General features: G+C 42.6%; 1 protein-coding gene across 3 annotated transcripts in view; it reads left to right on the forward strand.

Moving 5' to 3' along the window:
* WWOX (WW domain containing oxidoreductase) overlaps nt 1-26,890 on the forward strand; it is a 1,123,672-nt gene that overhangs the window by 297,522 nt on the left and 799,260 nt on the right. The window lies entirely within an intron of this gene.

Genomic DNA, 26,890 nt, shown 5'->3' on the forward strand with positions numbered 1-26,890 from the left:
TATTTTGATGCTATCATATGCTAGCATCCCTTTCTAACAGAGAAGGTTGTAGGAGAGAGGGAGAGAAGCGGAAGCGGGTGGGGAGACAGAGAGACAGACAGGAGGCCTCAAACCCTGAAACCCTGAGCTAAGGAAAGCGATCATGGCAAGCTACAATAATTACAATACTTTGTTTCCAAGTGTTTATTTTTACTCGTATTTAGGGCAGGCAATCCTGGTTTCTCATTTAACATAGAGGTTTGAATTTCATTAATAAAGAACTTCATTTGTTTTTTTTCAGTGACTTGATTCAAACATGAGGATTAAGTGAATAATAGCACAGGTGGTGCCAAGGATAAGATAATTACACAAGAGGCACCAGAGCCACTGAACGTGGAGAGCTCTCGTAAATGACAAGCTGCCTTTGGCTTTGCTAGGCTCTGTTGGGAACGTTAGTTCTACAGTGTTCCAAGCAGATGAAGGATGTGAGGGAAGGGATCTTAAACCAGATATTCAAATGGCCCTGTGGGGAGCTGACCCCACGCTTTTGTCTAGTATCCAATCCTCTTTGCATCGCTCTGTCACCCAGGTTGGACACGATCTCGCCTCACTGCAACATCTCGCTCCGGGCTCAAGCGATTTTCCTGTCCCAGCCTCCTGAGTGTCTGGGACTACAGGTGCCTGCCACCATGGCCTGCTAATTTTTGTATTTTTAGTAGAGATAGGGTTTCACTATATTGGTCAGACTGGTCTTGAACTCCGGACCTCAGGTGATCCACCCGCCTCGACCTCCCAAAGTGCTGGGATTACAGACATGAGCCACCACGCCCAGCCACTCTACTTTGTTAGACTTAAAAAGTTTGCTCTCAGCTGGGTCTCGTGCCTGTTATCCCAGCACTTTAGCAGACCAAGGCGGGAGGATCACGAGGTCAAGATATCAAGACCATCCTGGCCAACATGGTGAAACCCCTTCTGTACTAAAGATAAAACAAGTTAGCTGGGTGTAGTGGTGCACACCTTTAGTCCTAGCTACTTGGGAGGCTAAGGCAGGAGAATCGCTTGAACCTGGGAGTCAGAGGTTGCAGTGAGCCGACATGGCGCCACTGCACTCCAGCCTGGTGACAGAGTGAGACTCTCTCTCAAAAAAAAAAAAAAAAGTTTGTATTCAACCTGTTGTGGTGGCTTACGCCTGTAATCTTAGCATTTTGAGAGGCCGAGGTGGGTGGATCACCTGAGGTCAGGAGTTCGAGACCAGCCTAGGCAACATGATGAAACCCCATCTCTACTAAAAATACAAAATTAGCCAGGCGTGGAGGCACATGCTTATAATGCCAGCTACTTGGGAGGCTGAGGCAGGAGAATTGCTTGAACCCAGGAGGTGGAGGTTGCAGTGAGCCGAGGTTGAACCGTGCTGTCTAGCCTGGGTGACAAGAGCAAAATTCTGTTTCAAAAAAAAAAGTTGACTCTCTAAGGCTGTTGCTGGAGTTAGCAACTGTCCCAAGTCCTTGAGGTCTACATTAGAGTCAGAGTCTTAGTGAGAGTTGCAACATCCCCTAAGTGCAGACCCCAAGGTGTCTTGTAGTAACAGTGAAATGACATCCCCCAGCCAGCCAGATCTGAGAGAGACTTCCTGTTTGTGTCCTTTGCAGTGCTTGGCTGTTAGCAGCTGCCACCCCTTGCCAGAACTATCAAGAGGCACCTCAACAGGCTGTAATACTAGCGTTCAAGACATTTGTTCTCTCATTGCTTCATCATTCATTTATCCACCTGCTCCTTCACTTCACACACATTTGAGGAGCACCTCTAAAGCCCCAGGCATTCTTCTGGGCTCTGGGAAGAGAGTGGTGGTCCTGGAAGCCACAGTAACCCCACACAAGCTATCACCTCAGTTGTCATCTATGATGGACGGCTGACTCCTCAAACTCATCTGTCTGTGGTGGTTTGGGAGGGAATGATGATGACAAGAACAGCAGAGGTAGCAGCTCATTTACTGAGGGCTTATGATGAGCCATACGTGGAAAATAATTTGCATGTATGTTGTGATTCAGTTCTCAAAGCAATCCTTGGGAGTAGATGCTATTAATATCTCTACTATACAGATAAGGAAAGTGAGGCTAGAGAGGATATATAATTTATCCAAGGCATGTGGGATGTAGTTAGAGGGGATGATTTAGCCTCTCCAGGGCTCCAACTTGACCACCATATTGTACTGTCTTTCATTTTATTTTTTATTTATATTTTGAGACAGGGTCTTGCTCTGTTGCCCAGGCTGAAGTGCACTGGTGCAATCTCTGTTCACTGCAACCTCTGACCCCCGGGTTCAAGCGATTCTCATGCCTCATCCTCCAGAGTAGCTGGGATTACAGGTGCATGCCACCACAAACAGCTAATTTTTGTATTTTCTGTAGAGATGAGGTTTCACCTTGTTGGCCTGGCTAGTCAACTCCTGACGTCAAGTGGTCCATCTGCCTCGGCCTCCCAAACTGCTGGAATTACAGGCATGAGCCACTGTGCCCGGCCCTGTCTTTCATTTTAAATGCGATAGAAATAGACCCAGAGAGTGTGAGGGTCTTTTGCAGGGTCACTTTGCACGTGAGGTGACAGGCATGGTATTTCACTCCAGTCTGCCTCTTGTTCTTTCCCTGATAGCATGCGAGATCTCACATTCACTGCCACTGAATGACTTGCTCCAGTTCCTCTGTCAGAACGTGTTGGAAGCGAGCAGCTTTGCTGAAGTGAGCCAACTGTTACATAATAGGATCGTCTTCCACGTCTCAACTGGACCATTAGGTTTTAACCATTAAGTAGTTGGGAAATCATCAAGTTGAAGTGCCTTTTGTAATCAGCCACCTCAAAATCTTGGAGGAAACTCTCACCCATTTTTGCCCTAATCCCAGATTTTAGTACAGGACTTTCAGTTTTTAGAAAATACTTCTAGGTTGAGAAACAAGGGTGATTTTCCTGTTAGAGCTCTCTGTAGCACAAACCTCTTTGTGTCTGTCCCACGAGAGTACAGGATTTTACATGGCTTGGAGAAATATAGTGGTGGTGAAAATATGCATAAAGAAAGCGAGAGATTTTACTTTTGAAATGCTGCCAAAGTGAAATCTCTCATGGACAGGCAGATGACAGTTTAGTACTTGCAGGTCTTTCGATTCTGAGAACTGTCAGAAGTGAATTTAAGTGCTGGTGACTAGGCTGCCAAAGAAACACATGTAACTCTATTCTTATCACCCCCCATCTTCAGACATTAAAATTTCCTTGTGTGTAAAACATAATGACAAATGAAAGAAAGGCTGCCAGTTCAGAACCAATCTCTTTTCGCGCCGTTGCATTGTGGAGAGGAAAAAAAAAACCCTTAAATTTAAATTCCATGTGGGTGCTCTTATTTAATATACCGTTTCAAAGCCTGTATGCGATCACACCAGAGTATTATCAGGCTCTGAGTTCCTGTGTGTACTCCCTCGGTCCATGCTCCAGCTCAAGTGTTTCTCCACACTGGGATAGGCAGCATATTGTGTAGTCTTAGAGCAGAAAAGGTAGAAACAGATGCTTCGTACAAACACGGGTGAGAAGAGTGGCTCATTGTACTGTGGAACCATCCTCCATCTGCCTTTTGCAGGAGATGGGGATCAGCCTGTTCCTAGATATCTTCTTTTTATTCTGGGTGCTGGGAGGAGAGGGTGCAAAGGAGGCTATTGTAGAGGGAGCCCTCCTAACCATAACCATGATTGTGTAAACAATAGCTGCTAGCCAACTTGTTAGTTTTGTGCAAGGCAATGTACTAAGCTCTTATATACATGTATTCTGTCTTTAATTTGTTGTAAGAATTCTGGATGCTTAACCATGATTATCCCTACTTTACAAATTACTAGGTTGCAGTGCAGAGAGCCCAAGACACTTTGTCAACTTGAGCAAGTAGAAGATCCAGAATTTGAACCCAAATCTGTCTGAATGCAAAATGACTTTTTGTTACTTCTCACACTTCAGTCATAGAATTTTCAGTGTGGGTTTCTGTATTGGTTATGTATTACCGTGTAAGAAATTACTCCGGCTGGGCACGGTGGCTCACCTGTGTAATCCCAGCGCTTGGGGAGGCTGCGGCGGGTGGATCGCTTGAGGCCAGGAGTTCGAGACCGACCTGGCCAACATGGGTGAAACCCCACCTGTACTAAAAACACAAAAATTAGCCGGGCATGGTGATGCATACCTGAAGTCCCAGCTACTGAGGCACGGGGATTGGATGAACTCTGGGGTGGGCAGAGGTTGCAGTGAACCGAGATCGTGCCACTGTCCTCCAGCCTGGGGGACAGAGTGAGACTCTGTCTCAAATGGCTCCAAAATTTAGTGGCTAAAAAACAATGTAAAACAAATATTTCTATTGTCCCGCCTCTTTTCCTGCCTCCGTCTTTCTCTTAGTTTAGTTTGAATCAGGATTCAAATAAGGTTGATGCATTTTTAATCTTCAGGTTTTCTCTTCTTTTTGTTTTCCTTAAAAGTATTTCTTTTAATGCAACATATTTAAGGGACCAGGGTGTTCTCTAGAGCAGGGGTCCCCGACCTCTAGGCCACAAACCAATAGCGGAACCGTGGCCTGTTAGGAACTGGGTGGCATGGCAGGGAGTAAGTGGTGGGCGAGCAAATGAAGCTGCATCTGTGCTTAGAGCCACTCTCTGTGACTCTCATTACTGCCTCAGCGCCGCCTCCTGTCAGGTCAGCAACAGCATTAGTCTCATAGGAGCACGAAGCCTATTGTGAGCTGCACATGCGAGGGATCTGGGTTGCGTGCTCCTTATGAGAATCTAATGCCTGATGATCTGTCACTGTCTCCCATCACCTTCAAGATGGGATCATCTAGTTCCAGGAAAACAAGCTCAGGGCTCCCACTGATTGTACATGATGGTGAGTTAGATAACTATTTCAGTATATATTACAACATCATAATAGTAGAAATAAAGTACACAATAAATGTCATGTGCTTGAATTGTCTCAAAACCACCCCACTCCTGTGAGTCTGCGGAAAAATTGTCTTCCAGAAAACCAGGCCCTGGTGCCAAAACATTTGGAAACCTCTGCTCTAGAGATTTCTGCAGTTTGTACTTTGATGATTGCATCTCTGTGGTATCTTGTAACATACTCTTCTGTCTCCTGAGTTTCCTGTGAAAGGGTAGATAACTCAAGAGACTCAATCAACTTGGTGTTTAATGTTTTCGTAAGAATACTTCAGAGGCAGTGGTGTAATCGTCCAAGAGGACACACAGGCCCGATCGCCAAAGCCAGTTTTCCTCAGGCCCGGCACGTCCTGACCTCCTCACTCCTCTGTCCACTCTCTGTTTACCCACTCCTGTTTTCATTCATTGATTCTGTTACTCTCTACTCAGTTTTCTGGGTGGTCAGCCCAGGAAGCCTCAGCCTCCTTCCAGATAGTTCTCCTTAGAGTTAGCGGCGGTCATTGGCCAGTGTGTCTCGGGTCGAATTATTTTGGGCATTACTGGAAAGTTCCAAACCAAAGCCTGTGGTAAGTTCCACCCAAACTGGCTTGGGAGGGATATTTTTGTTTAAACTGCATCCCTGGAGAGGAGCCAGACTTCCCACTGCCTGGCAGCAGTGGTGTCCATAGGAGTATGAAGAGCTGGGTCCCTTTCTAATCACTCAGACCAAATATTGGGGTTTTGTGTAATGGACTGATAAACAACAGTATGTTTTTATGGTGGCTTTGCACATTTTCCTTCCTAGTGGTAGCTGCTTAGTTTACTGAAAAGTTCATATTTTCACCAGGGCCTAGAAGAGTTAACAGCTCCTAGAGAGAAGTAATCTGTAATACTTTTTCTTCTTCAAAAAATGGTTTATGGCTGGGCAGAGTGGTTCATGCCTATAATCCCAACACTATGGGAGGCCAAGGTGGGAGGATTGCTTGAGCTCAGAAATGTGAGACCAGCCTGGGCAACATCGTGAGACCCTGTATGTGTATTACAAAATTTTTCAAAAAATGGTTTATAGTTCCATATGTGCCTGATAAAATAGACAACTGAATTGCAGTCCTGGAACTTAAAAAGTTGGTGACATCCCCTGAGATATTTATTACTTAGTTTTCAGTTACCGGTCAGCTTGTATAATACTGACCAACGGTTTTGATTCTTCCTGGAATTGATAAGAAATTCATATTAAAATACCCAAGTCCAAACGTTTTTAGAACTGCATTTTTGATCATGGATTTTTATGTCTCTTCTGAACTTTCTGTCTCCAGTATAATTTAAAGAAATTATACTTAAGCTGTGTCTCACTTGGAAGATAATATAGAACAGTGGTGTTTTTTTAATTTAAAAAAAGGTTAAAATAACGGTTTTCTATCCTTGCTTTACTTCTTAAACATTTGAGAGGAAAAAAAAAATCTTTAACAAGGTTATTTATTTTCATTTCCTGCTAAATTACTTTCAGAAGTTGAATCTACTAATCCCAGATTGATATTCTTGGATTCATATTCCAAATTTTGCTGTGTGAAATCCATCTATGGAAGTGGGTGGGCTATAAATTATAAATAAATTCCAAATTTTGTGGGATAAATTACCCTGAAGACCAACGTGTAAATTACATATTAATCTTTCTTTTTCTCCCTAGCTCAGTTTTAAGAATAATGTTTTAGCCAACATATCTGCATTACTCTTGGCTCAACATGAGAAATCCATTTTTGGTTTGCCTAACAGAAGATCACGTTGCTTTGCTTCTCTACACAGTATGAAAACCCAAAGAAAAGAAAAACAAAGGCAGTTTTTTGCTGTAATGAATGCTCTAAATCTAGCTCTTAATTAAGATTTTTTAAGGAAAATTTTGAAAAGCCTACAAGTTAAGTTTTTTGTGTCCCATACGTTTTCCATCCTAAGGCATTAAGAAATCATGCTGTGAAATACTTAGTGTATCTAGAAACATCAGGGAAGAAGCATGCTTCCCTCCTAAGTAAATTTTTGCCTTCTGAAACTTTTTCAGCATTCAATCTTTTTATATAATACTTTGAAAAATATTTCTGAAATAGATAATACACTCTCTTTCCTAAAACATCAAAGTAGGACCATAAAGGGCAGAGGTAGGTAAACTTTTTGTAACAGGCCAGAGAGTAAACATTTTAGAATTTTCAAGCTATTAAGATCTCTATTGCAACTGCTTGCTTCTGCCATGGTAGTCTGAAAGCAGCCATAGATAGCATGCAAATGGATGATCATGGCAGTGTTCCAATAAAACTTTACAAAACAGACAATGGGCCAGATTGGCCGGGGGCCATCGTATAGGTCCTGGGCAAGGACATATATGTCCTGGAGTACTGTAAAGAACATGGGTGTTGGGGGTCAACTGAAACTTTCAGCTCTACCACTTAATGGCTGTGTCGCTTTGGGCAAACTACTGAAAATCTCAGCCTCACTTTCCAAGTCTGTGTAATGTGGATTTGCACAGTGCTTTGCAGGTTGTTGATTATTGAAAATAGCCAGAATGCATGAAATTACCAGACACATCTCACTTTATGGAGCCTGGGACTATTGGTAATATGCATTTGTTTCTCATGTTGATCCTAAAATGATCTAAGAAAGGTTTCCGAGAATATATAGAGCTTAAGATAGAAATAAGAAAGCTAATTAAACAGGAAAAGGGGATAGATGTGCTCAGAGAGGAAGTGTGGGTCTCATAAGGGCTTTCACAATAGTTTAAAATGTGGCTCATGCCTGTTATCCTAGCACTTTGGGAGACCAAGGCAGGCAGGTTGCTTGAGCTCAGGAGTTTGAGACCAGCCTCGGTAACTTGGCAAAACCTTCTGTCTACAAAAATTACAGAAATTAGTTGGGTGTGGTGGTGCATGCCTGTAGTCCCAGGTGCTTGGGAGGCTGAGCAGGAAGGATCACTTGAGCCAGCGTGGTGGAGGGTACCGTGATCATGCTACTGCACTTCAGCCTGGGCAACAGAGCCAGAACCTATCTTGAAAAGGAAAAAGAAAGAGAAGGGAAGAAAGAGGGAAGAGAAGTAAGAAAGAAAAATTGGGTCCAGGAATGATCTCTGCAATGCCTGGCAACCAAGAGAAGAAGGGAAATGAACTTCACATTGCCTGCAAGCTCTAGGGCGACAAGAGCCAAGAGAATTTATTGTTACTGTAGTGATGTTCCACTGAGGATCATAAAGTACTTCATTACTCTACTGAGTATTTTTTTTTTCTGCTCTTTTGTTATTCTTGATTTACACTGATGGAAAACCATGGACCCGAGGATGCTTCACAGTTTTCTTTTGGAGTAAGTGCTTAGATTCCATTTTGTTTGACATGACTATGTCTGTTCCTCTTGATTTTAGGCATCTTTTTCAGATGAGTTGCTGTAAAAGCAGCCTGCTATGGATAAGTGAGGTACACCAGCACACACTGCAAATACTAGGAATCCTTAAGCACGGTGGCACACCAGACTACTTCATCTGCTTCCTTTCTCCCCTCCTTAAAAACTTTTTTTTCCCTCGCCTCATCATTTATTCAGCACTCAAAACAGTGCCAGGAACTTGGCTAGACATTGGAAATAAAGCTTATGCCTTCTCGTATCTCCTGTACCTTATTTCTTTCTTGCAGCAGTTGTGATGCTTAGCAGTTTTTTGATAACTTTTTATGATGCCAACCTTCAAAACCCCACCCCTGATGGAGAGAATAATTATTACATTAATTAGGGGTCACTTAGCATGACATTTGTTGGGAAAAAAAAAATCTCAGTGAGCCCTTTTGCCATATTAAAAGTTATCACTGCCAAGACATAAATGAAAATGTGTTGAATTAACCACACCAATGTTCACAGAATAAACATTTTTGATTTCCCAACAGAATCTTAGGTTTAACTATCACTATCATGTTTCATGAAATCAAACTGATACAGGGAAATTGAAGACGAAAAACCTTCCCTTCGAGAAAGAGGAAAAACTACGCTTTGGAGGGTAGATAAAAATTACCCCGTGGTTGTCTTTTCCTACTCCTCACAGTCCCACCAGTGCATATGCAAGCTGGTGTCCTGCCTTTAGCTATAGAAAAGAATGTTAATTATTGCTGGTGTTAAATAATGATTATGTAAAGCACTGGACTAGACATTCATCGGCAAAGTTTTTCTGCAAAGAATCAGATAGTAAATATTTTTGCTCTTATCAGCCAGACGGTCTTTGTGGCAACTATCATTGTTGAATACATTGTTGAGTGTTACACGAGACTATTGTAATATAAAAGTAACCTGAGACAACACAGAAGTAACTGGGTGTGGCTGTGTCTGAATAAAACTTTATTTACAAAGAACAGGAAGTGGCTTGGATTTGGTATCTGGCCTGGCCGCTGTGGTTTACTACTCGTTGGACAGTAGCCCACAGACCCTTGAAGTGAAACTCATTTTAATAGCACCCTTTTTCATCATGAGAAATATATTCCGTTTTTCTTAGAAAATGGGTTATGTTAGGTTTGGTCAAGGTAATTAAGTGTTGAGAGTCGATGTTGTGTGCCTAATTTGAATTATTTGAAGAAACTCCCCCATGATATTTAAGGGCTGAGAGAAGAGGAAAGAGTTTGAGTGGAACAATGTGCTTTGCTGAGCTTTGGAAATACTACCATACGGGGAAGCAGGTCAATAAAGTAACTAAGTACTGTTTAAATAATGAAGATACTGAAGCCCTAATTGGAGTATGGAACCATGTAATGATGATAATCATTGCTAATATTTATCAGCTATTTATCATGTGTCATGTACTGCTAAGCACTTATATACCATTCCATTTTATCGTTATAAGGACTCAAAGGGTGGGTTAAAAAATGGCAGAAGAATGGTAGTGTTTAATGCTTCAGTCTGGTACAATGATTAACTACATTTTACAGATTAAGAAATTAAGAACTTCAACCAGGTTCATGCTAGCTGGTACATAGTAAGGCTATAACTTAGTCCAAAATCTCTTCTTCTGTTGAACTTAGCTTAGATAGTAGCTTGGAGAATCGTGTGTCTCATTTGGGAAATGTACCATGTAGAACACATTGTTTCTAAAGGAGATTTGTCCCATGAGTAAAATAGATGATGGACAGTCGCTGCCTAGTGGGACAATTACAAAGGTCAGTTCAAGGTTGGAGGAGATGCTTCTTTCAGTGAATTTTCCTTTTTCTTTTCTTTTTTTTCTTTCTTTTTTTTTGTTTTTTATTTTTTTTTTGAGATGGAGTCTCGCTGTGTCACCCAGGCTGGAGTGCAGTCGTGCAATCTTGGCTCACTGCAACCTCTACCTCCCGAGTTGAAGCAATTCTCCTGCCTCAGCCTCCCAAGTAGCTGGATTACAGGCATGTGCCACCATGCCCGGCTAATTTGTATTTTTAGTAGATGAGTTTCACCATGCCAGGCTGGTCTCCCAACTCCTGACCTCAGGCGATCCGCCCACCTCGACCTCCCAAAGTGCTGGGATTACAGGCGTGAGCCACCGTTCCTGGCCTTTCACCCCATTTTCTATCACCAAAGGGAAATCGTTTTGCTGAAATATGTGTAAAGGAGGTTAAACTCAGAAGAGATTCTCATCCCCTCAGTTAAGGTACTGAGACTATTTTCCACCCATTCAAGAGGGTGCTTCTTCACGGAGTTCGTTTAAGCTGAAACGGCAGCTGTTGACTCTCATTTGTGTCATCTTTATACATTTACTGCATATGTCACTGTCCATTTCCCCCTTCTTTCTATTTGTCTTCAAAATGATGCTTATGAAGTAGAAGACGACCAAGGGGTCGTTTTGCTTTTTACACCTCCAAATTGATGGCGTGATCACTGTCAAATGCAAACCCAGCCCTGACCCTGTCCTGTTTGGCAATGTCCTGCTGTCTGACCTGCACATAGCTACACTTCCTGCTGTGGCCCACCCGGGCCTTCGGAATCTGATCCCTTCTCCCCAGTCACCTGTGGCCATGTCTTCCCCATCCCGGGCCTCTCTACTTAGCTCCTCATGTTGTGGATCCTAACTCTGAGACTTTGCTTGTGTGGCTCCCCTCCCACTTGTCCATCATCATGTCAATCATCATGTCAATCATGTCAATTATGTAAGTATAGATTCCAAAGTGACAATGAGAGTGGTTAGGATGGCAAGAGGAGAAAAAGCAAGCTGGATTCATGGATTGCTTGTGTCTTGTCCTCTACAGACCCTTGCTTGTGTCTGCTCTTATCTGGGCACCACAGTTGAATTGATGAGTTTTGGGACCATCAGCAACACACCCAATCATTGTACATGGAATACTTTGGGGGATGCTTTTTTCTATATTTATTTTACTTCATTAAACTGAGACCCAGACGAGCAGAAACTGGCTAACACATCTTGGTCTTAGCTTGGAATATCTGTGCCACAACTTACTTTTTCTTTTCTTTTTATTTTCTTTTTCTTTTTTTTTTTTGAGATGGAGTTTCGCTCTGTCCTTGATCTTTCTAATTCTCACTTTCATCAGCAAAGATGGGAAAGGAGAGTAACACCACTCTGGGTTGTTGAAAGGATTCAGTAACATGTTTATAAAGCATAGTACCTGATACTTAATGAGCACTTAGTAAGTTTTAACCTGTGCACTTAAAATTTTAACCATCATTGTCATCATCTTTATCATCGTTTGCAATTATTACATTTACTGCCTTCTAGTAGAAGGAAGGGGATGGGTCGCTGGCTGGCTAGATGGATAGAAGGATGGAAGAGAGAAAGGATGGAACTGAAGAAGAGGGAAGAACAAAAATGGCGACACATAGTACCCTTGGGTGAACTGAACTTTTAAGATACAGATTCTCGGCAATATGATCTTGAATTGATGCCTCTTTGGGTGGCATGGAGGCTGTACATTTGTAGATCTTGGGAAACAACTTTTAAAGTAATCATAGTTATATGTAATCATAGTTATAACAATAGTTATTTTAGGCACATAACCCAAAGGTTTTCTTGCAAGGAATCTATGAACCTTAAGAGTGAGGGCTTCTGTTAAGAGTAAGGACTTGCCTGGAGTGGTCATGGATCATGGGACCAAGCCAACCTGGCATTGCTTGGGTTGAACAGGGAGCGACACCTCTGAGCCCAGTCTGTCAAGCCTGCTCTTTGACCCGCAGTGAGACCACCCACACAGACATCAGTGCAGCAAATCCCTGGCGTCAGGGTTTGAACATTTGGTTACTCTCAGGGAACTCTCGATTTATGTAAGACTTGGAAAAAGCGTTTGAGTTTCTGTGGTTTACAATTATATTTCCCAACTTGGCCCATGAATCCAGCTTGGTTTTTCTCCTCTTAGCATCCTAACCACCCTCATTGTCACTTTGGAATCTACACTTACATAATTGACATGTTGAGAAGTTGTGCCGAAACCACACTGAAATCACATTTTAATAACATGGGAACCATCTTTTCCCAGTAAATTGTTGAGAAGCTAATTCTTGTCAGCCTAAAAACTTGAATATACATTTGAATAAATCAGCGGTGCTACACTGTGGCAGCCGGCTGAAAATCCCCAAGGAAGATTATATTTTTAGTTGAGCTACTTGTCACTGCACTGTGTTTTTAATACTGCGAGTCCTTTCTTTTCTTCATTTTTGAAGAATCTATTCCATACCTTGTCATTCAGCAAAACATAAACAGGACCTCTTAATTAGCGGTAAAGTTCCTCAGTTTAATTTTTAAGCTTAAACTGCTGTTGGAGTTCAGTCACTGACTCGTCATCAAAAAGACATTTGAGGCTGGGCGCGGTGGCTCAAGCCTGTAATCCCAGCACTTTGGGAGGCCAAGACAGGCGGATCACAAGGTCAGGAGATCGAGACCATCCTGGCTAACACGGTGAAACCCTGTCTCTACTAAAAAAAATACAAAAAACCAGCCGGGCGAGGTGGCGGGCGCCTGTAGTCCCAGCTACTCGGGAGGCTGAGGCAGCAGAATGGCGTGAACCCGGGAGGCGGAGCTTGCAGTGAGCTGAGATCTGGCCACTGCACTCCAGCCTGGGGACAGAGCGAGACTCCGTCTCAAAAAAAAAAAAAAAAAAAAGACATTCGAGCTGACTTTATGCAATAATTGATAACCAAAAGCAGAAAGGAGAAAAAGGTCTCCGGTTGTCTCAGAAGTACAAGTTATGCATAAGGTGACAAATTACACAGCTTGGGAAATGGATCTTAGTGGAATGCACCAGCAGTGCCTTGATTTCCCACCTCAGATTTGAAAACTCCTGAGAAACTGACAAGGTGGTTCCCCAGCCTGGCTGTGTGTAGAATCAGCTGGGAATCCTTGAACACTGCAGTCTGGTTGCCACCCCCAGGATTCTAATTTAACTGTTCTGCATTGTGAATGGATGGATGGATGGATGGATGAATGGCTGGACAGAAGGAAGACTTGGAAAAAGCGTTTGAGTTTCTGTGGTTTACAGTTACATTTCCCAACTTGGCCCATGAATCCAGCTTGGTTTTTCTCTTACGATCCCAAGGAGGGTTAGAGGGAGGGAGGGAGGAAAAGGGGGAAGGGAGCAGGTAGAAAGGGAACATGGAAGGGAGGACTGGAGGAAGGAAAGAAGGGATTATTCTGGAGTGTACACTGGGCATTTGCTTTTAAAGCAAATCCAAGAGATCATTAAATTTGTATCAATGAATACACTGTTACCCCTCAATTAACACTATAATTCATATATCAGAATAACACTTTGTTATTTGTTTTTGAGGTAGGGCTGGCTCTGTCACCCAGGCTGGAGTACAGTGGCACGATCATAGCTTTCTATGGCCTCAGCCTCCTGCGTTCAAGTGATCCACTCAGCGTCCTGAGTACTCAGGACGTGCACCATCATGCCGGCTACTTTTTATTTTTGTAGAGACGAGATCTCCTTATGTTGTCCAGGCTGGTCTCCATCTTCTGGAATCAAGTAGTCCTCCTGCTTCTGCCTCTCAAAATACTGGGATTACAGGCATGAGCCATGTCCAGCTGCCTTGTATTTTTTTTTGAAGAGAATGATTGAGGTTCTGTAGGAAAAATGTTAAATATGTGTGTGCAGAAATAGTTCAAATATTCAAATTTTTTGCAAGATATTTTTTCTAATAACACTTTTTTCTACATTTTCCTTAATCATTTAGTGAAGACAGTAAATTAATAAACTGGAAAAGACTGAATATTTTAAGAAAAACCAAGTTTAAAAATTTTGCACCTAATATTTCTTATAATAGCCAAAATTCAGATATTGAGAATAAATTCAACTTGACATGGTAAAATTCTAATAGGCTGAAATAATGTTCTGGTCTAGAGCTGTGTAGCTTTGTGTAGCCCATTGATGGTCTAAAAAAAGAGCAGCCTATTTTTATGGAACTCACTGTGTCTTGTATCCTGTCTTGGTAGGGTGGGAGTGTATATGTTTTAGGGGACAATCTGGAGAGAGACCTTAAGGCTGCTTTAGGGAGAGGGTGAGGAACCCTGCTGAAGGCTACTTAATGCATTTTGAGAATGTCAGGAAAGATTTCTCAGAGACCAGGGATTTTTTTTTTAATTCAGACATAATTTACATACAATAAAATTCCGTGGTTTTTTTTTTTTTTTTTTTTTTTTTTTTTTGAACAGAGTCTTGCTCTGTCACCCAGGCTGGAGTGTGATGGCACGATCTTGGCTTACTGCAACCTCTGCCTCCTGGGTTCAAGCAATTCTCCTGCCTCAGCCTACTGAGTAGCTGGGATTACAGGCACCTGCCACCATGCCAGGCTAATTTTTGTATTTTTAGTAGAGACGGGGTTTCACCATGTTCGTTAGGCTGCTGTTGAACTCCTCACCTCTAGATCCGCCCGCCTCGGCCTCCCAAAGTGCTGGGATTACAGGTATGAGCCACTGTGCCCAGCCAAAATTGATTATTTTAAGCTGTACAATTCAGTGATATTTACTACATTCATGAAGTTACATCACATTACCACTTTTGAATTCCAGAACAATTTCAACCCAAAAAGAAATCCCATGACAATTAGCAGTTATTTTCCATCCCTACTTCCTCCAACCCCAAAGCAATCACCAGTCTGCTTTCTATCTCTACCTGTTTGCCTATTCTGGACGTTTCATATGAGTGGAATGAGACAACACGTGGTCTTTTGTGACGGGCTTTCACTTAGCATAATGTTCTAGAGGTTCTTCTGTGCTATTGCAAAAATCAGTACTTCATTTCTTTTTATGGCTGAAAAATATTCCATTGTGTGGATGTGCCATATCTGTTTATCTGGTTGTCAGTTGGTGGATATTTCTGTTGTTCCTACATTTTGGCTACTATAAATGATGCTGCTATGAACATTATTGTGATTATACCTTATTTGTGAACATCGTGGGTGGTGGGAGGTTGCAGTAAACATGTTGGAAGGTAGGGTCGGAGGTCCATTGAAATTGGGGGCTTCAGTACTTCCCCCAAGCTCAACACCAACCCCGTTTCTGAGCCCCTCTTGAAGGAGAGTTCCCTGGGACATGCCCGTTATTGGTACAGTCACTGAGGAAGCATTTTTCTTGGGGAAAAACTTACAGGTCCACGATCAAAGCCAACAAGAGACAAGGGGTTGCGTGACTCATTTTTGGTTTAAGAAGTGACAGGCTGAATCTAAGTTGGGCTCAATTATTTTGTAAAGCGTTTTGCTTATTTGACCTCTCCTGACCTGGGAAATAATTCTAACCAATCAGCACTGGCTCCCATTGGCCCTGGGGTCTGGTTGCTGTGCAGCTGGTGACAGGGGGACCACACCACTACCACATGTGAATTAATCCTCAACTCCGGAGCCAAGTGCCATTCTCCAGCAAGGTTGTATTTCTTCATTAGCTATTCCCAGGGCCCAGAAAGTCCCAGAGGATGTCAGAGTACATTAATTTTTATCATAACATGGAATCTTTCAGGTCTGAATGGCAGCACACAGCTGTCCGGGGCTTCTGAACTCTATTACAGCTCCATATATCTCTAGGCAAAACAGAGGAAGGAGTCGTCATAGGCAAGGGAAATGTACAAAATGCATGAGATGTTTTATGGTTTGAGTGACTTGACCGTGTGTTTAAGCACATTCCCCAAACAATTTTTTTCTTATTGTTCATGTAAGTTCACCTCTGCCACCACCTATTTAAGCCCCCTACCTTCATTAAAACTGTATAAAGTGTATTTAAATAAACTCTTTTTGCACGATGTGAATGATATCACCTGGTACTTAAAACTATTCTATAAATTTATTAAAAAATTAATGTTCCCTTCCCATGATTTGTCTGCAGAATTTCTGCATCCATGATACTGCAGAAGTTCATAAATAATGGCTTGTAATGCTGCTTAGTATTGCTTTATGCCTACAAAATGTAATGTTAATTTGTAGCAATGCTAATGTGTTTTCAGGAAGACTCATTATTTGTTTATTGCCTTTATTTTCCTCACTTAGCAAGTGAGTAAAATGCTTTAAGGGATGCGTTTTATGTATTCAGGAGGCCCAGGTATTATTTTAATAGAAGCGCTGTTGACAAATACCAGTCATCCCCCTGTGCCAGGCCCTGGATGAGGCACTGCTTGGCATGGAGGCTACCCAGATTCTCCCACAAGGAAAGCATAGTCAAAGGCAAAGTTTTCAGTTCTGAGAGTAAATGCGTTCTGCCTAGGCATTGTCAAGTAATTTACTGCCAGCTCTAGCCGTTCACTCAAGTTTCCTGGATACTTTTCACTACTTAGCCATGGATGTGTTTGAAGGCTGCATGGACCTTCACTTAATTACTCGCACTGCGGATCAACCTAATTGCATGAGCTCTGTGAACCACAGAGCAGAGTTTCCCACAGTTCTCCAAGATAAATAGTCTATTATCTTAACATATATTCGTTTTTTAAAACCTAAAATCAGAAGAGCAACCCCACTTAGCAGAAGTTTTTGCAAAGGGCGAGGCTAAGCTAAGAAGTATAGATGAGTTAGTTTCCAGTGTAATTTTGTAAACACAGATGGTCCTTAAATTAAGCAAATGGTACCTAAATGACTGTGTTGTGGATAATGTTAACAGAGGGAGGGACTCGGGGTTTTTTTTTAAAAAGTACTGATTGTATGCAGTGTTTTAAAGAGACAACTGTGAACTTAGTATGATCAAAGATGCAGGGAGATTTCGCCAGTGGTATCTTGCTATTTTGGGGGGATTTTGTAATTCAACAAAATTCTGTTGTATGCCAAGCATGATCCTAGGTGTGAGAGCACAGGATGACTTCAGATACCATCTCTATCCTTCAGGGGTTTTGGGCCCATTATTAAGACGTAATCCATTTTGGGCATGAGAAGCTGAGGGTCACAGAAAGAACCAATTCCCTGTTTAAATAATGCCACCCTGACCTTCCTCATCTGCTAGCTGTTTCCCTTCTTCTATTTGTATGAATCATAGTCACTTTCTCTTGTGGAGTTTGCTAAATTCTACTCTGGCCTGTCAAATGTCTTTCATATCACTATTGAATTTCTTTAGGACGAGACTATGATACATTTATTAGATGAACAAATGGGAATTTGCCAAGAGAGACTTGGGTTAATTTACATCTTTTCCATCCAAGGGCACTATGTTCAAGTGAGGCTAGTAGGTCATGAGTGTAGTTGAAGTTACTTTTTCTTACTTTCCCCACCAGCCCCCATCCTTATTGCACTTACAGTTGATTGTCCATTTTATTAAATGTCCCCAGGAAGCCGGAACACAGGGCAATGAAGTGCTGAATGTAAAGGGCAGGAGAAAAATTTAAAAACAACCAGAACTGCAACACCAAGAAATCAGACCTGCATGTCAGATATCATGCCCATTGCACTAAGTGCCGTTGGGGCACAATTATCAAACGGATGCATTTTCCCTAGAAAACCATCTTGGAGAGCATGTGGATGGACTTCTATTTTACATTTCCCCCCCTTTTAGAATCAGTGAGGTTGAGATTTTGCTGTTGGGACTGCTGATGATGGGATAGGAAAATATAATCAAGGTAATGGACATGAGGCAAAAATTTAAGGAAATGGCAAAAACAAGAGTATTTCCATTTTCTGTTAAGTGTATGTACTGATGTTCTGGAATTCACTCTAAGAGGTTGCAAATGGTGCATGAAATGAAAAATTCCTGGTGGTCTCCAGGGGACACAGCCAGTGCTGCACTCCACTCTGGGTAATTGTTTTGGATTATTTTCTCTATTCCAACTGAAATAAAAAAAAATTAATTAAATGTGGCTAGGTTATCTTGACAGCAGAATCCACTCCCAGTTAATTATTATTTTAATACTTGATGGTGTCTGTCAAATTCTCGACATGTGAAGGTCCTTTCAAATTTAGAAGCACAGCTGATGGTCATTGGCCACCCAAGCTGATATTGATTTTTTGTGTTGATATTTCTCTTGTTTTATTTGCTCTCTTTCCTTGAATATTTATTCAGGACATTCTCTACCAGGGATATTGAATAAGGGCAACAGAAATAATACATAAGTATCTTATAAATGTGGAAGACAATGTATATGTTTTTTTTTTTATTTGTCAATTATTGGTGGGTACCATATCCCCAAAGTGGAATGAGCATTTGAGGAAAAAGGAAATACCCTCTTTTAGGCACCATCTCTGTCAAGGCTGATGCTAGGCTTTTTATATATTTTCTCTAATTCTTGTGGCTGTCAAACAAGGTGGACATTATCATTCCCTCGTACAGCGGACGCAGCTGTGGCTCAGAGGGGTTTATTCACCTTCCTCAGGGCCACACACATAATGAGAGACAGACACAGGTGACAAAGTGAGTTTTCCTTGTCATGCCATCTTATCTGTCACATACCTCTCTGACCTGCGAGAATTGCACTAAACAAAAGAATTCTGTTATGAACATATCACACAAAAGATACTCTTTAACTGGGATTCATGTTTCTCATTCTCTCAATAGAATGACTAACATTTTCTGAGGGTGTCTCAGGTGAAAGAAGATCGCTCATGTTTGTCCGTTCTTTCTAAAAGATGCACTTCGTATTGCGTATCTTTCAGTGTCGCTTTCTCAAACTTAAGCCAATTATATGGTCATTTTTGCAAAATCACTGCATCAGTTTACTATTATTTAATGTTTATTGGTACCAATTTTAAGAAATCCTTTACAGGAATATTTGAGAAATTGATTTTGAGAGGATGATGATATAATTTCCATTACATTACAGCATATAAATATATATATATATATTTATATATATATATATTTTTTGGGACAGAGTCTTGCTGTGTCACCAGGCTGGAGTGCAGTGACGCGATCTCGGCTCACTGTAACCTCCACCTCCCAGGTTCAAGTGATTCCCCTGCCTTAGCCTACTAAGTAGCTGGGACTATAAGCATGTGCCACCACGCCCAGCTAATTTTTTATATTTTAGTAGAGATGGTTTCACCATGTTGGCGAGGATGGTCTCAAGCTCCTGACCTCATGATTTGCCTGTCTTGGCCTCCCAAAGTGCTGGTATATAAATAATATATATATATTTTTTTGAGATGGAGTCTCACTCTGTCTCCCAGGCTGGAGTGCAGTGGCGCGATCTTGGCTCACTGCAAGCTCCGCCTCCCGGGTTCAAGCGATTCTCCTGCCTCAGCCTCCCGAGTAGCTGGGATTACGGTCGTGTGCCATCACGCCTGGTTAGTTTTTGTATTTTTAGTAGAGACGGGGTTTCACTATGTTGGCTAAGCTGGTCTCCAACTCCTGACCTCAAGTGATCCACCCGCCTCAGCCTCCCAAAGTGCTGGGATTACAGGCATGAGCCCCTGCGCCTGGCCGGATATGAATAATTTTTTTTTAAACTCCTTGGATGCTACCTAAAATCATCTTGAGTTTTGCTAGTGGCACACATGCTGCATTTTGGGCAGCTGTGGCCTTGGTGGATTGCTGAAGTAGATTTGACCTTACCTGGACTGAGGTAGCTGTTGAAGGGAATTGCTATGTTCAGTGTATGCTGCCATCCATGATTTCAGAAAACTACCTCTAGCTGTTTAAGCAGGGGTCAAACTTAGAATTCTACAGTATTTTTCTCCCTTTTCTGGGAGAAAAGACAGCTGAACGCCAGCAAAGACTGAGAAGTTTCTTAGAAGTCTGTGGGTCCTTAGGCCCTTTCTATTGAATTTCAGAGTATTTCCAGATAGTATGAATTCTTGCAGCTTAGTTGAGAAATGCCCCAGATAGTGTGACATTCTGCTTCCAGGAGGGATTGGAAAGTATTTCCCTTTACATAACATTCCACTCAGCTCATTCCTTTGCTGTGTCTGAAATGGAATCCCCCAAAGCCATAATTATGTTACATTCTGAAGAGTGTTTATTTAACCTGCAAAATCTTGCCTCACTTTGGGGGAGCATGTTAACAATTTCACTTACATATCTTCTCTGTAACTCAACCCCATGGTAGTGGCTAGTACTGCTCCTAGACTTTTTAAAGCATCTTTCTCATCTCAGGTTTGAAATGGTAGGTCTCATTCTTGGGTTCCTTGAGTCCTAATGGGCTGGTCTTGTCTCCACAGCATAAATGACTCTTTCTTGATCAACTAGAACCACATCAACTTTTTCCCTCCCGCTTCAGTGATGTATTGTGAAACATGGCTATTCGATGTCCTGTAGACCAAATGCCATAAGGAAAATAGCACTGATTCAGATGTATCCATCCTGATGCGTACAAAAGGTTTACTTGTCACCACATCTTGACTCTGGGCAAACATGCACTTCCTATGGACATTGATTACTGTCTACTGTAGAGATAACATTTACCCATACAGATTATGGCTGATGGTAGAAAGTGTTAAGTAATGTAGGAATGGACATATCCCAAGGAGAATTGGAAGCCAAGTTCCCTGGCCCTGCTCAAGTTGGTATGACTGGTATATGGTGCCTTAATGGGTACTTAAAGTCCAGGTGACAGTGGAAGGAGGCAGCCAAATGCCTAGGCAGATAGGAGCGTGTCCCTGGTGAAACCCCACTTCCAAGTTGAAGACAGTTTAAAGACTGAAAGCCAAGCTACAGTCCATATTGAGAACTTGTCTTCTTGTTTGGTACACTCTCCTGATTGAGTGTATTCCACATATACCTGCCCTTCCCTGACTGGTTTCCTACACTGTGGTGCCTACCTTTGATTGTTGCCTTCACTTTAACCTTCTGTGCATGCTCACAAACTAATTAACATGTCCTCCCCATTCTGAGTTAATATAAGGCCCCATACCCAGCCACATGGGGCAACTTTACTGCCTTCAGGTAGGGGAACCACCCCTACCATGTTCCCTCTCCACTGAGAGTTTTCCTTTTACTTAATAAATTCGACTCCACTCATTATCCAGTGTCTGCATGCCTAATTCTTCCTGGTTGTGAGACAAGAACTTGGACCTAGCTGAGCTAAGGAGCAGAAAGACTGCATCACAGGGAACTAGGATAACAGCTCAATCTCCTGTCCTATGTAGCTATGTATTGGTAAGAAGTTGAAGAAACTTGTGTCATTTAGTTGTGCCTGTCTTCCTGACCTTGTAAAAGGTCTTGGGAAAGCATGCAAGAACTTTTGAAGAGGAAGATACAGCTAATTTGCAGATGAGGAGCAAGGGAAGAATTCCTGGAGAAAGGAAGAGTCTCCTGAGTCACCTTTGGGAGGTAGGGAGGGTTCGACATGTAGGATGGCCATCTGGGACCAAGTGAAGGATTCTGTCAGTCCCATCTCAGTGGACCACTCAAGAAAGGCGGGTAAGCACTAGGTATAAGTGTGTAAGCAGGGAACACAAAGTACTGTGATTTAAAATATGCTAATTTTTCTACTGTACAGATGAGAGCCAGTTTGGAGATGGGCTGAAGCTCAAGCATCTTACCTCTCTCTGATTTCTTAATGCCACGTTATAAGGCTGCTGCTTGTAGCTCTTGAAGTCACTCAAAAACAGATGAGTGAGACCCTGTTGCTAAAGTCCCACTGGGTGTAGTTTATTCACAGATACATAAACAGTGGCTTATTCCAGGTAGGATGTGATGAGTGCTTTCAGAAATACAGAAAGTCCTACTGGTTTAAAAAAAAAATTAAATGAAGTGAGTTTTACAGCTAGCACTGTACAATAGGGCAAATTTCACTATGCTAGCACTGTACAATAGGGCAAATTTCACTATGAATTATGACAAACACAGCCATAGAGCCACCATCATTACAGTCAAGGTATAGAACAGTGCCATCACCCCCCAAATGTCCTCTGTGCCCTATTGTAGTCATACCTCCCTCTGACACCTAGCCCCTGGGAACCATTGATCTTTTTTCCATCCCTAGTTGTTTGTGTTTTCTGGAACATTATGTAAACAGAAATATTCTGTGTGTTGCTTTTGGAGTTTGGATTCATTCACATAGCATAATGCATGCACTATTTGTCTGTTGCTGCTAAATTACCCCCAAAACTTAGTGACTTAAAACAGCAAACATATCCTATCTCACTTTATTAGTTTTCCATTGCTGTTGTAATAAATTACCACAAACTTACGTGCTTAAAACCCAAAGCTATTATCTGACAGCTCTGTAGGTTAAAGGTTTGTCTTGGGTCTCATTGGGCTAAAATTAAGGTGTCAATATGGCTCTGCTGATTTCTAGAGACTCCAGGGAGAATCTTTTTCCTTGCCTTTTCCAGCTTCTAAAGGTCACCCACATCATCTTCAAATCCAGCACTGTTGTATCTCTCTGACCTTAGCCCTGCAGCCCCATCTCCTTCTAGCCACAATCGGAAAAGGATCTCAGGACTGTTGTGATGACACTGGGCTCACCTAGATTATCTAGCATGAGCTCCCTGTCTCAAGGTGATAGAGTTTGTATGTTTTTCTCCTCCACATGCCATGTTGAAACATAATCCCTAATGTTGGCGGGGGGTGTGCAGGGAGGTATTTGGATCATGGGGGCGAAACCCTCATGAATGATTTAAGGCCGTCCCCTTGGTGATGAGCGAGTTCACATGATATCTGGCACCTTCCTCCCTTTCTTGCTCTTGCCCTCACCATGTTAGTTGCCTGCTCCCCTTTTTCCTTCTGCCATGACTGTAAGCCTCCTGAGGCCTCACCAGAAGCTAAGCACATGCTTCTTGTACAGCCTGCAGAATCGGAGCCAGTTAAATCTCTTTTCATTATAAATTATCCAGCCTCAGTTACTTCTTTATTGCAATTCAAGAACAGCTTAACACACAAAGTCTTACCCTTGACCACAGTCTGCAGCATCTTTTACCATGTAAGGTAATATGTTTCGTGGCTGTAGGGGTTAGGATGTGGACTTCTTTGGGGGACTATTATTCTTCCTGCTTTGTATTTTTGTGACTCAGGAATTTAGGGACAGTTTGGCTGGTTCTTTCTGGCTTAGGATCTTTCTTAGGCTGCAGTCAAGATGTCAGCTGGGGGCTGGGCATAGTGGCTCACTCCTATTATCCCAGCACTTTGGAAGGTCAAGGTGGGTGGACTATTTGAGGTCAGGAGTTCAGGAGCAACCTGGCCAACATGGTGAAACCCTGTCTGTACTAAAAATACAAAAATTAGTTGGGCATGGTGGCACATGCATGTAATCCCAGTGACCTGGGAGGCTGAGGCAGGAGAATAGCTTGAAAATAGGAGGCAGAGGTTGCAGAGAGCTGAGATCACACCACTGCACTCCAGCCTGGGTGAAAGAGCAAGGCCCCATCACAAAAAAAAAAAAAAAAAAGGAAAAAAGAGATAAGTCAGCTGAGGCCAAGATCATCTCAAGGCTTGACTGTAAAAGGACCTAACATCATGCATGGCTGTTGGCAGAGGTCAGTTCCTCATGACCATTAAACTGAAAGCTATAATTCCTGAGTATTGACCAGAGGCCAGCCTTAGTTCCCTGCCATGTGGCCGTCTCCATGAGGCAGTTGATGACATAGCAATTAGCTTATGCTGGATTGAGTAAGCAAGAGAACAAGAACAGGAGTGATACAGAAGCCAGCATCTTTTTGTAAACTAATCTCAGAAGAATTGTCCATCATTTTTTTCCATATTCTGTTGGTTAGCAGCAAATTGCTAGGTCTACCCCACCCTCGAGGTAAGGGGATTACACAAAAGTATGAATACCAGGAAACAGGGAGCATTGGGAGTCATTGTGACCCTGCCTAGGACAGTGCATTTGAGATCATCCATATTGTTCTATCCATTAGTAGTAGTTTGTTTATTTTTAATGTGGAGTAATATGCCATTGTGTGTTTATATATTGGTAATGATTTTAAAGAGGGCTAATCAAGGTGTTGATTAGAAGGAAAATTCTTCAGTGAAATAATATTTGAGTAAAACCTTGAAGAACTATTAGGAATTTGACAGAGGGAATGGCATGGATAAAGACCCAGACCTAATCAAGTGAGGGGCATACTCATCCATGGGGCAGTGGATGATTCAGCCTGCCTGGAGAGAGGGGTATAGTTGGGGCTATTGTTCAGAAGGACCTGAATGTCAGGATGCCTTTGTGTTTAATTTAGCAGACATTTAGGAACCATTAAAAGTTTTTGAGAATGGGTAGGTAAGATTAGAATAGTGTTTTAGTAAGTTTAACTGGGCTTTAACCAGTATTCATGAAAAGTCAAGTAAGAGAATATAGAGGTGGTAAGACCAGGTGTGGGCTATTCCAGTGACTATACCTAAAGGGAACAAGAGGTAGAAAGATGGAATGACAGTGGTTATCTTAGGTTGGTGATCCTAGCAGCTGAGCCTGGGATGGGGATTCTTGTTCATATGATCGATTAGGGGGCTGTTCCCAGAAGAGAGCAGAGAGGGAAGCAGGCTATGGTTTCTGCTGGAAATCTGTTTCAGCCCGATTCCGTGGGGAGCTCTGGAGAAGGAATTGTGTCACCGAGTTGGTCCTCCTGTTGAGAGCACGTGTGTGGGGGTGATGATTTCCCAGATGTGAGGGTGCCCTCTGGCCATGTACAGTTATCTGGAGGAGTTCATGCTCGCAGTGGTTTGGAGTGGGTAAGATGCAGATGGAGCATGGTAGTGCCTACCTCTGTGGAAATGTAGGGGATGGGACAGTATATTGGGGGTGCCTAATAAGCCTAGAGATCCTGAGCTTGGCCAGTCACAGAGACTAAAGGAGAAGATGGGATAGCACATTGTTTCCTAAGTGTTTGTAATCAAGTGACTGGTTTGCAAATACCAGCCATTACAGAAATAAGGGTATCAGGAAAGGTAGGAGATGTGAGGAGAGAAGATGAAGAGTTTAGATTTAGGCATGTTGACCCTGAATTTGTGGGAATGTATCTGGGAAGATAAGACTGACAGGTGGGAATGAGATTCTGGAACTTGGAAAGAATACAGCGACTAGAGCTAAGGGTTTGAAGTCTTCATGGAGGTTTTGTTTGGAGTCATAGATTTGGATGAAAGTGCTGCAGGGAAGATTTTAGAGATGGAATCAAAAGAGATTGATGATGGAACAATGGGCAAAAGAGGAAGGGTTGGAGGAGACAAAAGATGGGGCAGTGGTAACATTGGGAGGTCCAAGAGTGGACGTTATCACAGAAGCCAGGACGGGAAAGTGAGCCAGAAGTGAGGGAGGGTCCTCTGCAACAGGGCAGTCTAGTCTCAGCAGAGAGGAGGTTGTTGGATTGATTGATTGAGAGGCCAGTGCTCTCCAGCCAGTTTTGAGAGGTTCTGGATGGTGATGGAATGGAATTCATTCAGCTGATAAGAAGTACCTTTGGGGCAGGGAAGGAGACTGAATGGAGATGAATATTTCAAAACTATAGACCATAAATGGGAAGAGTGAGGCTAGTGCAACCTGCCTAGGTCAAGTGAATGTCCTTTTTTCTCTTTCCAGCCCTCATCTTTTTCACTCTCTTTGTTTTCTTCATTTCTTTCCTTCTGTTCTGATTTTTCCTTACCTGTTGATCAGAAAGATCTGATTGAGCTGATGCGCAGCAAGAATGAGCCAGTGGAGAGGAAAATGTAACCGCCTAATGGGTTCTCCTTTCCTGCTGGCTAGACAGAGCTTGATTTATCAAGACAGGGGAACTGCAGAGAGAGAAGGAGTTTAATCCACACAGAGCCAGCTGTATGGGAAACCGGAGTTTTATTACTCAAATCAGTCTCCCAGAGAATTCAGGGATTGGAGTCTTTAAGGAGAAATGTGGATAGGGAGCCAGTGAGTGATCCGGGAGTGCTGATTTTTTGACTTGAAGATGAAATCACAGGGAATCGAAGGTGCCCTCCTGTGCTGAGTCAGTTCCGGGGTGGGGGCCACAGGACTGGTTGGCAGGTCCAGGTGGAGCCACCCTGTTGTTAGAAATGCAAAAATATGGCTGCTGCAATGGCGTACTCCTATAATCCCAGTACTTTGGGAGGCTGGGGTTGTCATGCCTCTGATCCCAAGCTGAGCCGTCATAACCCCTGTGACCTGCATGTCTACATCCAGATGGTCTGAAGCAACTGAAGAACCACAAAAGAAGTGAAATAGCCAATTCCTGCCTTAACTGGTGACATTCCATCATTGTGATTTGTTCCTTCCCCGGCCTAACTGATCAATTGACCGTGTGACATTCCTTCTCCTGGACAGTGAGTCTCAAGAGCTTCCCCACCAAGCACCTTGTGACCCCCACCCCTGCCTGCAAGAGGAAATCCCCTTTAACTGTAATTTTCCACTACTCACGCAAATCCTATAAAACTGCCCCACCCCTGTTTCCCTTTGCTGACCCTTTTTTTGGACTCAGTCTGCCTGCCCTCAGGTGATTAAAAAGCTTTATTGCTCACACAAAGCCTGTTTGGTGGTCTCTTCACATGGATGTGTGTAACAGAGGTGGAAAGATCACTTGAGTTCAAGAGTTTAAGACCAGCCTGGCCAACATGGTGAAACCCTGTTTCTACTAAAAATACGAAAATTAGCTGGGCGTGATGGCATGCACCTGTAATCCCAGCTACTCGGGAGGTTGAGGCACGAGAATCACTTAAACCCAGGAGGTGGACGTTGCAGTGA

Source organism: Macaca mulatta, chromosome 20 (assembly GCF_049350105.2).
Source record: "Macaca mulatta isolate MMU2019108-1 chromosome 20, T2T-MMU8v2.0, whole genome shotgun sequence".
In the NCBI taxonomy this organism is placed as follows: domain Eukaryota; kingdom Metazoa; phylum Chordata; class Mammalia; order Primates; family Cercopithecidae; genus Macaca; species Macaca mulatta.